At 41.3% G+C, this 12,498-nt stretch overlaps 1 pseudogene; it reads left to right on the top strand.

Annotated features, from left to right (window-relative positions):
- Positions 1–12,498, top strand: part of LOC122921288 — a 58,729-nt pseudogene that overhangs the window by 39,001 nt on the left and 7,230 nt on the right.

Below are 12,498 nucleotides of genomic sequence, written 5' to 3'. Positions count from 1 at the left end.
CGCAAGCATGGCTTTTCTGCCCAAAACAGTTCCACAGATTTAAGCTGTGCGGCCGGTCTATCTTCTCTTTCAAAGTTAGTGTGGGCCATAATCCTGGGGCAGGAGGCGGGCAAACAGCCCGCTCCAAAACACCGTGGCGAAGTGGCTTTCGCCACAAGTTCAAACGCTAAATAAATGCACACAGGAATATAAATATATATATATATATATATATATATATATATATATATATATATACGAAAAGATACTCATTCCACACCAGATGTGTTTTATGGACGTCTCTTATCAGATCATGGTTTAGCCATGAAACACCCATTGTTCCTCAGACTGATATGTTTAGAGAAACCAGTGTTTTTAAGCAATAACCTCTCTTGACCCTGGTAGTTGAGACAGTTTATGTGAGACCCATTACATCCTCTTAAGATACCACATCTGTTGGTAATAACTTTTAAAACAATATACATTGTATGCAAGTGACCATCATGATCTTCTCTGGCTTATTCCAACAGAGAGTTTGGCCTCTTAAAGGTAATGTGAATCTCCATTTTGGTTCTAATATTGTCAGACCTTAATGTGCAGATATAAATATGCCCGACAAAGCACAGCGAGCAGCAGGATAACACTGTGGGGACTCCAGGTTGTGTGATGATGATAGAAAAGTGAGAAAGCTAAGATGTCTGTGTGTCATACACTGCAGAGATGAGGTGCGGCTGAAAGAAGTTGTCCGGACAGAATGGAGAAGATGATGACAGAGAAGATCTACATCGGAGAAGACATCACCTAAGAGGGCCTGGATGTGACAGCTATGTGCTGCTGTATAGCAAGTACAGCAAAATTCTGTGTGTGGGGGGAGGGGGGGCTTGCTTATTTAGAGAACTGAGCCATATTCATTGGGGCTTTGTCCCCGTATCTTTTGAGAGTCTCCAGCAGCAAGGAAACACTGGCATGGATCCAATGTAGCAGGGTTAAGTTAGTTGCTGCCCGTGTTTGTCAGCTGGGCGGCAGGAGGGAAAAGAGGGAGCCCGGCGACCGTGCCTGTGGATGGGGCAGTGACGCTGGCACGGGCCGCTGAGCTAACAGGCAGCATAGAGAGGCGTCCCGGCGTGACTCGTCGCTAGGCGACCAAGCGACACTGGGTAACGGTGCTCACAGGCTATCGTGAATACAAGATAGCTATTTGACATAGAGAGCTATGTAGCTCATAAACAGATTTAAGACAGGACCCAGCACTGAACAATGAGAGTCAAAAATAGTATATAAAGATCAAGGTATGAACATCAAAACAAAACATAATAAATATCGCCAAAAAAAAGGGGTGCAGCTAAGACAATCACCAATAATACTAAATAGTTCAAGATAGGGCTCAATACTATCAAGTAACCTCCAAATTGTATATGGGATCAGTCCAAAAATGACCACTCAGATTAACCACTGCACATCTGGGCCATTTGCCCCCAGGCCTAATTTTGCAAATCTGTTATATCTCACTTTATGTGGTAATAACTTTGGAGCGCTTTGATTTATCCAAGCAATTCAGAGATTGTTTTATCGTGACACATTGTACTTCATGCTAGTCATAAATTTGAGTCAATATATTTCACCTTTATTTATGAAAAAATCCCAAATTTACCAAAAATTTTGAAAAATTCACAATTTATAAAATTTCCATTTCTCTGCTTTTAAAACAGAAAGTGATACCTTATTAAATATTTATTACTTAACATTCCCCATATGACTACTTTATGTTGACATTATTTTGGAAATTGAAATAGATGGATTGGCTCACTCTATCAATCACAACGCGAGGGTGCTCCCCCAAAAAAAGATATCCCCAATCTTTCAGAATAATTAGATACAAATAAAAATACATAGTATTAGATTATTATGTATACTGTTGAATCCACACATATATATACACATCGGTATCGTCATGATAAAAAACCAAAGAACTCGGGAATCCATACCCGGGTTTTCTAAACCTCCCCATGACGTCTAAACAATGCACAATGAGAGGAGAGACTTAGCCCTATATAAACCTTCACATAACATACGAGACTTGACCACTGAGGAAGGAGTCACTGCCAACTCCGAAACGCGTCTGGTAACAAGTCTCAACTAAAAATGAAAAAAGCCGCAGCGGATTTACCTGCGCACCACTACAGAACTTCCGGAAGCGCTTATCCACACATTGGACAGAAAAGAACACAAGCGGTGAAGTGGCAAAGTGCCTTGAACTAAAAGACACTAAACAACGCCGAAATCTACATCGGGTCCCAAATAAGTTTGACCCCGGCGTCTCAATCACTGCTTACCCTGTCCCAACAATCCGCTCGCCAGTTAAAAAGAACAGACCGGAACCCAGACCACCGATGCTGTAACACGTGGGACGCTACGCTAAGCACGGAGGATCGGGTATTGTACCACATCAGAACAGTGAGTAATGTGGGTACATTAAGTACGGTTTAACAGCAGTTTCAGAGATATGGGCTGTGAAAAAACCTCACTATAAAGACTGTTCATACAAACACCTTTACCGGCCACACAGGTGCGGCATTATTAGACTAGTATACCAGCTACATAGAGCGGTTTTTCAGCAAAGCAAGCCATATAAGCTGTGAAAACATTTTCAATCAGGATTGGATACCACCACTGACCATAATCAGAACTTTAAATAGAGTCAGTGCGCCTCCATCTTTGTGCATTCGAAATATAACAAGTCTGCACCATTTAGTCAATTTTAAATTGTTGCACAGATATTTTAATCATTATGTCTACGTATTGATTTATGTGAAAGTTGAGGATCCTCATTTTATATTTATATACATTCTGTACATATAGTGTGTGTTAATAAAATTATTGTTACACATACGTTTTGGCTGGCCTTCCATGTGATTATTTTGGAAATGTCATTCTATTTTTTAGGACGTTAGAAAGTGTAGAAGCTAAGAAGCAATTCTTAACATTTTTAAGAAAATTGCCCAAACCCACTTTTTAAGGACCAGTTCAGGTCTGAAGTGTCTTTGCGGGGCGTACATGGTGGATACCCCCATAAATGACCCCATTGTGGAAACTACACCCCTCAAGTTACTTAAAACTTATTTTACAAACTTTGTTTAACCCTTTAGGCGTTCCACAAGAATTAAAGGAAAATGATCAAATCTTTAAATTTCACTTTTTTTGGCAGATTTAATACATCAATGGTTAACAGCCAAACAAAACTCAATATTTATTACTCAGATTCAGCGGTTTACAGAAACACCCCACATGTGGTCATAAACTGCTGTATGGGCACACAGCAAGGCGTAGAAGAAAAGGAGCGCCAAATGGTTTGTAAATGCCATGTCCCATTTGAAGCCCCCCTGATGCACCCTTACAGTAGAAACTCCCAAGAAGTGACCACATTTTGGAAACTAGGGGATAAGGTGATAGTTTTATTGGTACATATGATTTTTTGATCATTCAGTATAACACTTTATGGGGCAAGTTGACTAAAAAATTGGTTGTTTTAGCACAGTTTTTATTTATTTATTTTTACAGCGTTCACCTGAGGGGTTTGGTCAAGTGACATTTTTATAGAGCAGATCGTTACGGACGTGGCGATACCTAATATGTATTATTTTTCCTATTTATTTAAGTTTTACATAATAATAGCATTTTTGAAGCAAAAAAATATGTTTTAATGTGTCTATGTTCTGAGAGCTATAGTTTTTTATTTTTTTGAGCGATTTTCTTATGTAGGGGCTCATTTTCTCTGGAATGAGGTGACAGTTTTATTGGTACTATTTTGTGGGACATATGCCTTTTTGATCACTTGGTGTTGCACTTTTTGTGATGTAAGGTGACAAAAATAGCTTTTTTTTTAACACAGTTTTATTTTATTTTTTACGGTGTTCACCCAATGGGTTAGGTCATGTGATAGTGGTTGCGTCGCGGGAAAACAGAAGTTCAGGTTTGGGTTAGGTGTTGTGTAGATTGTATTATTTTCCCTTATAACATGGTTATAAGGGAAAATAATAGCATTCTTAAAACAGAATGCAAAGTACAATAGGGCTGGAGGGGTTAAAAAAATAATAATAATTTAACTCACCTTAATCCACTTCTTCGCGCAGCCCGGCTTCTCTTCTGCCATCTGTGAGGAAAAAGACCTGTGGTGACGTCACTGCCCTCATCACATGGTCTATCACATGATCCAGCACTATGGTGATGGATCATGTGATGGGCCGTGTGATGAGCGCAGTGACGTCACCACAGGTCCTTTTCCTCACGGATGAAGGCAGAAGAGAAGCTGGGCTGCGCGAACAAGTGGATTTTTTTTTTAACCCCTCCAGCCCCATTGTACTTTGCACTCTGTTTTAAGAATGCTATTTTCCCTTATAACAATGTTATAAGGGAAAATAATAATGATCGGGTCCCCATCCCGATCATCTCCAAGCAACCGTGCGTGAAAATTGCACTGCGTCCACACTTGCTTGCATTTTCACGCAGCCCCATTCACTTCTATGGGGCCTGCGTTGTGTGAAAAACACACAAAATTGAGCTTGCTGCGATTTTCACGCAACGCACAAGTGATGCGTGAAAATTGCCGCTCGTGCACAGCCCCATAGAAATGAATTGGTCCAGATTCAGTGCAGGTGCAATGCGTTGACCTCACGCATTGGAACCGCGTGGAAAACTCACCCGTGTGAAAGGGGCCTTAGTGTCTCCATGTTCTGAGAGCTGTAGTTTTTACATTTTTTGTGTGATTTTCTTATGTAGAGGCTCATTTTTTGCAGAATGAAGTGACGGTGTTATTGGTACCATTTTGTGGGACACACGCCTTTTTGATCACTTGGTGTTGCACTTTTTGTGATGTAAGGTGACAAAAATAGCTTTTTTGACACTTTTTTATGGTGTTTATCGGACTGGATTGATCATGTGATATATTTATAGAGCCATAATTGCAAAAAGCTAAATGGCTGCACACCGTTATATATACACAAACAACAGAGCGAAGAAATGGGGGTCATTCTAGATAAAAGTGCTACAATACCGACTATAAATGAGTAATGGAAGCTCTTAGCACACATAAGTTTCGGGCACATCTACCAGGCATCAAGGTGGCTTCCGCAGATGGGTCCCTATCACTAAATATACTGCCTCACTTTGGACTTACTTAAGCCTACAATATTCAGCGACACGTATGTGCGCTAAGAACTTCTATTACTCTTTTATAGTCGGTATTATACCACTTTTATCTTGAATGACCCCCATTTCTTTGCACTATTGTTTGCTTCATGGATATGCACCTGTGATTCTGAAGGTTCTAGTCAAAATTTTCTTGCAATATTTATAGAGCCGACCGTCACAGACGCGGCAATACCAAATATGTTCATTTTATTTATTTATTTCTATTTAAAAAAATAATAATTAATTCCTTACTTGGGGAATTTTTTTATATGTGAAACCTTTTTTTTTTTACACTTTTCGTCCCCCATAAGGTCATGCAAGACCTCTGGGGGACATTTAACTTCACTTTTTTTTTCACTTCTGTAACTGGGGCTGACATAGGGGAAATACACAGGGGAAATACACAGGGGAAATACACCCCCCAGAGAGGTTGTACAGCACAGGAACGTCCATTCAGAGATATAGAACCACCTACCGGACGTTTTTAGTTTATGGGCGGACGGGTGGTAGTTAATATAAGTGGACAAAAATGGCTATATAAAACAGCTATAATTTTGTTGTTCATTGAGGCCACTAGGGTGCACAGTTTTCAAGTAGAAAATCTATTTTGCTTCACATTGTTGGATTCTCTTATCCCAGTTGCCTCTTCTCCTTGTCTGTTTAATAAGTTCGATACCCATAAAGCTAAAGCAATCCGTCCTCCCCTCATGTTCATTTCTGACATTCATTACATCTCCAATATGTTCTCCAATCCACTTTCTCAACTCTCTTGTTGTTTTACCAATGTATTTCTTTCCACAAACTCATGTTATCTTATAGATGACCCCCTTGGATTTACAATCAATCAAATCTCTAATTTAATACACTCTTTTAGTGACATTACTTTTGAACTTTTTGCCACACCTCATGTATTTCAGGCGATGCAACCTCTACATTTGAAGCAGCCTACAATCGGTTTATTGAGCCAAGTGCAGTGTCTCACTACGTGATTGTGACCACCGCAAACTAGTTTTATTGTGTTTTATTGTCATATATTATGCCTGTATGCTGTACTTCATCTCATGTCATATTTTCCCATGTCACTATGTGATTATATGATTACTCATATAATCACATAGTGACATGGAAAAATATGACATGAGATGAAGATCCTTTATACAGGCCTAGTTAATATGCACTACACTAGTTTTTCCACTAGATGGGGTAGTGTTACAGTGTGTATATATAGCTTAGCTGGGGCCTAGTTAGGCAGTCTTTCCCTGAAGTTTAGTCAGTGAGCAGCCATGATGTAGCTGTCTGTTGGAGGGAGGCCTCCTGCCTCTCTTCTCTCTCCCTGTTGGCTCCACAGTCCAGGGTTAAAGCCTACAAGATTCAGCCTAGAGGTGAGAAATCTACTTCTATAGCTCGCCCCTCCGGGGTGACCAGTAACAAGCTGCAAACAGCAAGTATTCAAGGGGATTAGTATATTTTGTTCAAGTCAAAGGATAGCAAACGGCCATACTCAAAGGCTTTCCAGGCACCTTTGCAATTAGGTGTAGGGCACAGCTTCTGGCATCCACACCTCCAGTTTAAACCCTGAGGACAGTTAGGCCAACTGTCAGAAAAGCAGTGGAAATAGAGGTTCAAGGATTCTGAAAACCACCTTTAATTCAGGTTAGAATAAGGCAAGAGTTAATACCAGCCTAAGACATTTTATGCTTCAAAAGCCTAGTCTGAAGCAGTAGCTTTCATACATATATATAAGAGACAAAGAGCCTGTTTTATCTGAGGACTTACAATATCTAACCCCTGTATGCATGAAAGACTGTATTTCATATCTGGATGTACTAGAGACTGTTTTATACTTGGATGTAACCGTTACTAGGAGCAATGTTCAGTAAAAGTTACAAGCTGGATTGCACCATCCTTGTCTCAGTCTCCAATTCCTCAGTTAACACTACAGTAAATGGTTGTACCACCATAAAAGGTACTGGCGTCATGACTACAAGGGAAATTGCCATAGGCACATTAATACAGACCATCAAGGGCAACTCGAACCAACTCTTGGCCTGTGTCCCTTACACCAGAGTGTGCCCCAGAGAATTCCTGTGCCGTTCTCCTCATTACTTGTGCAGACCTGCCCAGGGACGACCTAACCGTGAGTAACCAGAACTGTATTTACCTCGGTGCTCCTAATGCTCACACCGTGACCTCACATATAATTCCCCTGTCGGTCTGGCATACTGCACAAGTTCTAGGTGCTGTTGAGGCTACTTAGTGGCTCTTAACTATTCTGTCACGTACACTCCTCCCTCTTCTTGTCACTACTAGAGCTTTGAGACGTTCTCACAGCTCTGTTTCTCCACCCCTGTGATGATGTCACTACTAGAGCTTGGAGGAGTTCCCTCTGCCCTGTTTCTCCGCCCCTGTGATGAGGTCTTTACTTTCTGTTTCCTCCCTCCCAGCTGTCTCTCCTGTGTTTGATTTCACTGCCTTTAAATCACCCCTCCTCCTTTGTAGAGGTGCGGATTATACTTTTCATTTGAGCTGTATCTCTCGCTTGAGTATCTTCACCTGTGTGATATCTTTTCACTGGATCTGTGTTCTGCTGAAGCAAGTACTTTGGATATTGTCTGCTGACTTTGGATCTGTTTTCACTGCAGCCGCAGCTCCTTCAGTTGTTTTCACTGCAGCCGCAGCTCCTTCAGTTAAGTGTTCAAACATTGTGTGTTTCTGTTTCTTTGCTGACTGGATCCGAGGCGACCCCGGTTCCGTCCATATACTGAGCAGGGCACCGGTGGCCGTGCCCCTTCCACTATTGTAGGGGTTTCAGTGGTCATCAGCCTTAGGTACGCGGGCATGTCTCGATCCACCATATGGATCTGGACATGTGCATAGCAGCTTAGGGAGAGCTTTTAGGGTCTGACAGGGGTCACCCTTTATCCTCCCTAGTTTGGGTCCGGTCAGTTGCTATTTACTGTGTGTTGCTCACTTACAGCTGTGACACTTCTATATGTGATACTAGGGTACTCCTTTATTACTTTACAAATGTCTGAATCCATGCGAAGAACATGCCAATGTTTCGAGATATCTCACACACTGGAAGGGGCCTCGTCAAATGTGCTTATTAGGCGGATCTCTCTTCTATTAGCCATGCCACTTGTAGACATATTTGCATTCTTGGGTGTAAGGAGGGATGTACAAACCTTTTCTAGAAAGTCAGTGTTGAGAACAATTTCTTCTGATGCGCAAGTACTGACCACGAGGAATACCCCTCTTTAAGAGAAAAGAATGACTACTCTCCCACCGCAAGGAGGTGGGCTTTCTAAAGATGGAAGTGTCTAAAGTACAATTTGGTTTTTTAATGATGCAGATGTCAAGGAAGGGTCATTTTTTCATATTATACTGAGAGGTGGACCTTAGGCCTGTTGATATTCAACCCGTTTGCCCATGTGGTGAATGTCTCCAGGCTCCCTGGACAAAACATAATCAATAAATTGTGCCCACATCTGGATATTCTGGGTCTCCACTGTTGTCTCATGCCTAAAAATACAGGTACTCTCCCACCAGTACAGATTTGCATGCGAGGACCACAAGGGCTTCCCATCGCGGTGCCCCTGAGCTGGTTGAAGAACCTGCCATTAAGGCCTTGTTCTCACCTCAGTTATTTGATCAGTTATTTCCATCAGTTATTGTGAGCCAAAACCAGGTGCAAGTCAAAAACACAGAACAGGTGCAGATCTTTTCATTATACCTGATCTCTGAGTAGCCTCCACTCCTGGTTTTGGCTCCCAATCACTGATGGAAATAACTGATCAAATAACTGATGTGTGAACAAGGCCTAAAAAGGAAAAAAATTCTCGTAAGGGAGAATTCAAGGAATTGGAGGACAAACTGGTTATGCAGTGTAAATTTACATCCACATGTAGAGAAGAAATGTGCAACTGCACCCAAGCCAAGTTCATGAGGGATAGATGAGTACAATGCCTCTACATCTATACTACCCAATATGCAACCATCATCAAAGTAGATACCTTCCAGTTTTTTTAAAAGATCCCCAGTGTCACACACATATGACGGAAGAGCTGTTACGAAAGGTGATAGTATGTTGTCAATATAAATGCCCACATTCTGACATAAACTGTCAACTCCCGAAACAATGGGTCGCCCTTTTAAGGGGACGTGCCCCTTGTGTATTTTTGGGAGGCAATAGAATGTGGCCATCTGGAGGTGCTGGGGTAAAAAAAAAAAAACATATTTATCCTGATTGATCAATTTAATAATTTTTGCTTTGTCAAGGATGATCTTAAGCTCCTGTTGATACTGATTGGTTGGATCACACTCTAGCACCTTGTAACAATCCTTAGGTGCCAGTAAAGACTCACACATAGATCTATACATGGAGGAATCAAGAATAACCATATTACCACCCTTATCAGAGGGTTTTATGGTTATATTTTTATCTTGTTCTAGATCATGCAAAGCTTTCAATTCATCTGTGGTGTAATTAGATGGTGTATAGTGTAAGGCTGTGGATTCTAGATCACTGCTCACTAAATTTAGGACCACATCAATACAATTTAGTATCACCAGGGGGTGGAGTTTTAGTGCTTTTGTTTTTAAGAGAAAAAAGGGACCTTCTCCTTCTAGGGGGTGCATTGTGTGAGGATAGACTGTGCAGAAGTTTAACATCCATAAGCATCTCCATGGAAACCCCTAATTCAAGACTTTGATTTCTCTCTATGTTGCAAATAAATTAATATCTACAATGGTTCTAAAAAGGCTGAATTTAGCTGTAGGAACAAATGAAAGTCCTTTTTCTAGTATACTCGTCTCAGGGGCGGTTAGGGGTTGAGTGGAGAGATTAATTATTTTTGGCCCAGACTTGCACCTGGATGTTGCTGTGGGTGGTTCCGTAGAGGACATGATGGATTCTGGTTTTAAAAACTTTGATTACCTCTACCCTGTGAATTCCTCTTGCTGGAATTCTATTGATACCAGTAGTTTGTTCCTTGTCTGAATCCAAATGTTGAGTCTCTGTGGAGGACAAATCTGTATCCTGACCAAGAGTTCTACCCCTTTTACTGATTAGGGTATAAACTTTGTTTTCCTTAAAATCAGCGAGGTCACATATAAACTGTTTATGCTTTCTTTCTTTAAGATGGTACTGGAAGTGTTTCAATGTGGCCTTTAGCTGTTTCTCTTTCACACTAAATTCAGATTCCTGAGTAAAGGACTGAGTAATATTGATCTGTTCCTTAAGTGTGGTATTTAACTCATCCAATGTGATACGTTCAATGTGATACTTGCTCTAGTAAGATGTGCATAAACCGGAGGGAACTATTTGTCGCCTCCTGCTCCCATTTAGTCATCAGTGATGCATTTTTACACCTTGCTGCAGTCCCCTGGGGACTATATTATGTTCAAAGTAGTGTTCAAGGCCTTGGACTTCCTACCAAGAAACAATCTGTTCCTTGTAGATTTTAGTTAACTCCTTGAAATCCGCCTTAAATGATGGTGTGTATTTTTTTCTGATAAGTTGCAAATTATTAAATATGTGTGGTACTATACAAGAAATCACTAACAGAACAAAAACACACATATGATATAATAACATTTTATTGGTAGAAATAACACAAATTAAATATTTCACAGTACATGCACAGCTAGCTCAGCACACTAAGAGCAAGTAGAAGCAGAAGAACAAGTTCTGCATTTTGTTATCCCGAACTGAAAACAGCCATACCAGTTAGGAACTGACATGGAGGTGAAAGGAGGAAACAAGCACAGTGCAAAACAAAGAGAAATGGGTGCAGAATCTTTCAGACCGGGTTCTCACCCAGCCTGAGATGGATGTGCTTGCGAAAGGGTAGAATTTCGCAATCACGCCAAGAACCATACCAATAGTTGATAATATTTCAGCCACTGAAGCCTCAATCCACAGCAACAAAGTACCCCAGGGTGAGGCTGAACAACTTCGCCTTAAAGTGTCTGCAGCTCTGGCCAGTGCCAAACCACCTCCTTCAAACTTGACTAGAGAAGAAAGGAAGTCGGATACATCCCTGAAGAAAGACACAAACATCACCATCCTGCCTGCGGATAAAGGAAGATGCACAGTTGTACTTAATATGTCTGACTACGATGCCAAGGTGACCACACTCCTGGATGATAACAACACATATGAGGCCCTAAGACGAGACCCAACCAGTGGCTACAAGAAGAAGGTTATAGAACTACTACAACAACTAGAAAAGGACAAAATCATTGATCGGGCCATGTATCATTGCCTCTACCCTGGGGAAGCCCCTCCATGTATTTATGGACTTCCTAAGATACATAAGGACGGGACCCCTCTCAGGTCAATTGTCAGCAGCATCAACTCTGTGACCTACAATGTGGCCAAATACTTAGCCAGAATCCTAGCGCCCTTGGTTGGAAACACACAACTTCACATACAGAACTCTCAAGATTTCACCACCAAAATCCAGAACTTGGTATTGGGAACAGAAGAAACAATGGTCTCCTATGATGTTACATCCCTCTTCACCTGCATACCCACTACAGAGGCAATTGAAACAGTCAGGAAATAGTTGCTATTAGACAACACTTTAGGATGCAGAACAGAACTTAGCCCAGACCAAGTGTGTGCCTTACTGGACCTTTGAGTACCGCCTACTTCAAGTACAGGTCCTTCTAAAAAAATTAGCATATTGTGATAAAGTTCATTATTTTCTGTAATGTACTGATAAACATTAGACTTTCATATATTTTAGATTCATTACACACCAACTGAAGTAGTTCAAGCCTTTTATTGTTTTAATATTGATGATTTTGGCATACAGCTCATGAAAACCCAAAATTCCTATCTCAAAAAATTAGCATATCATGAAAAGGTTCGCTAAACGAGCTATTAACCTAATCATCTGAATCAACTAATTAACTCTAAACACCTGCAAAAGATTCCTGAGGCTTTTAAAAACTCCCAGCCTGGTTCATTACTCAAAACCGCAATCATGGGTAAGACTGCCGACCTGACTGCTGTCCAGAAGGCCATCGTTGACACCCTCAAGCAAGAGGGTAAGACACAGAAAGAAATTTCTGAACGAATAGGCTGTTCCCAGAGTGCTGTATCAAGGCACCTCAGTGGGAAGTCTGTGGGAAGGAAAAAGTGTGGCAGAAAACGCTGCACAACGAGAAGAGGTGACCGGACCCTGAGGAAGATTGTGGAGAAGGACCGATTCCAGACCTTGGGGGACCTGCGGAAGCAGTGGACTGAGTCTGGAGTAGAAACATCCAGAGCCACCGTGTACAGGCGTGTGCAGGAAATGGGCTACAGGTGCCGCATTCCCCAGG

This window comes from Bufo gargarizans, chromosome 11 (assembly GCF_014858855.1).
Source record: "Bufo gargarizans isolate SCDJY-AF-19 chromosome 11, ASM1485885v1, whole genome shotgun sequence".
Classification (NCBI taxonomy): Eukaryota; Metazoa; Chordata; class Amphibia; order Anura; family Bufonidae; genus Bufo; species Bufo gargarizans.
The sequence above is the reverse complement of the archived record's forward strand: the minus strand, read 5'-3'. Positions and strand labels throughout refer to the sequence as shown.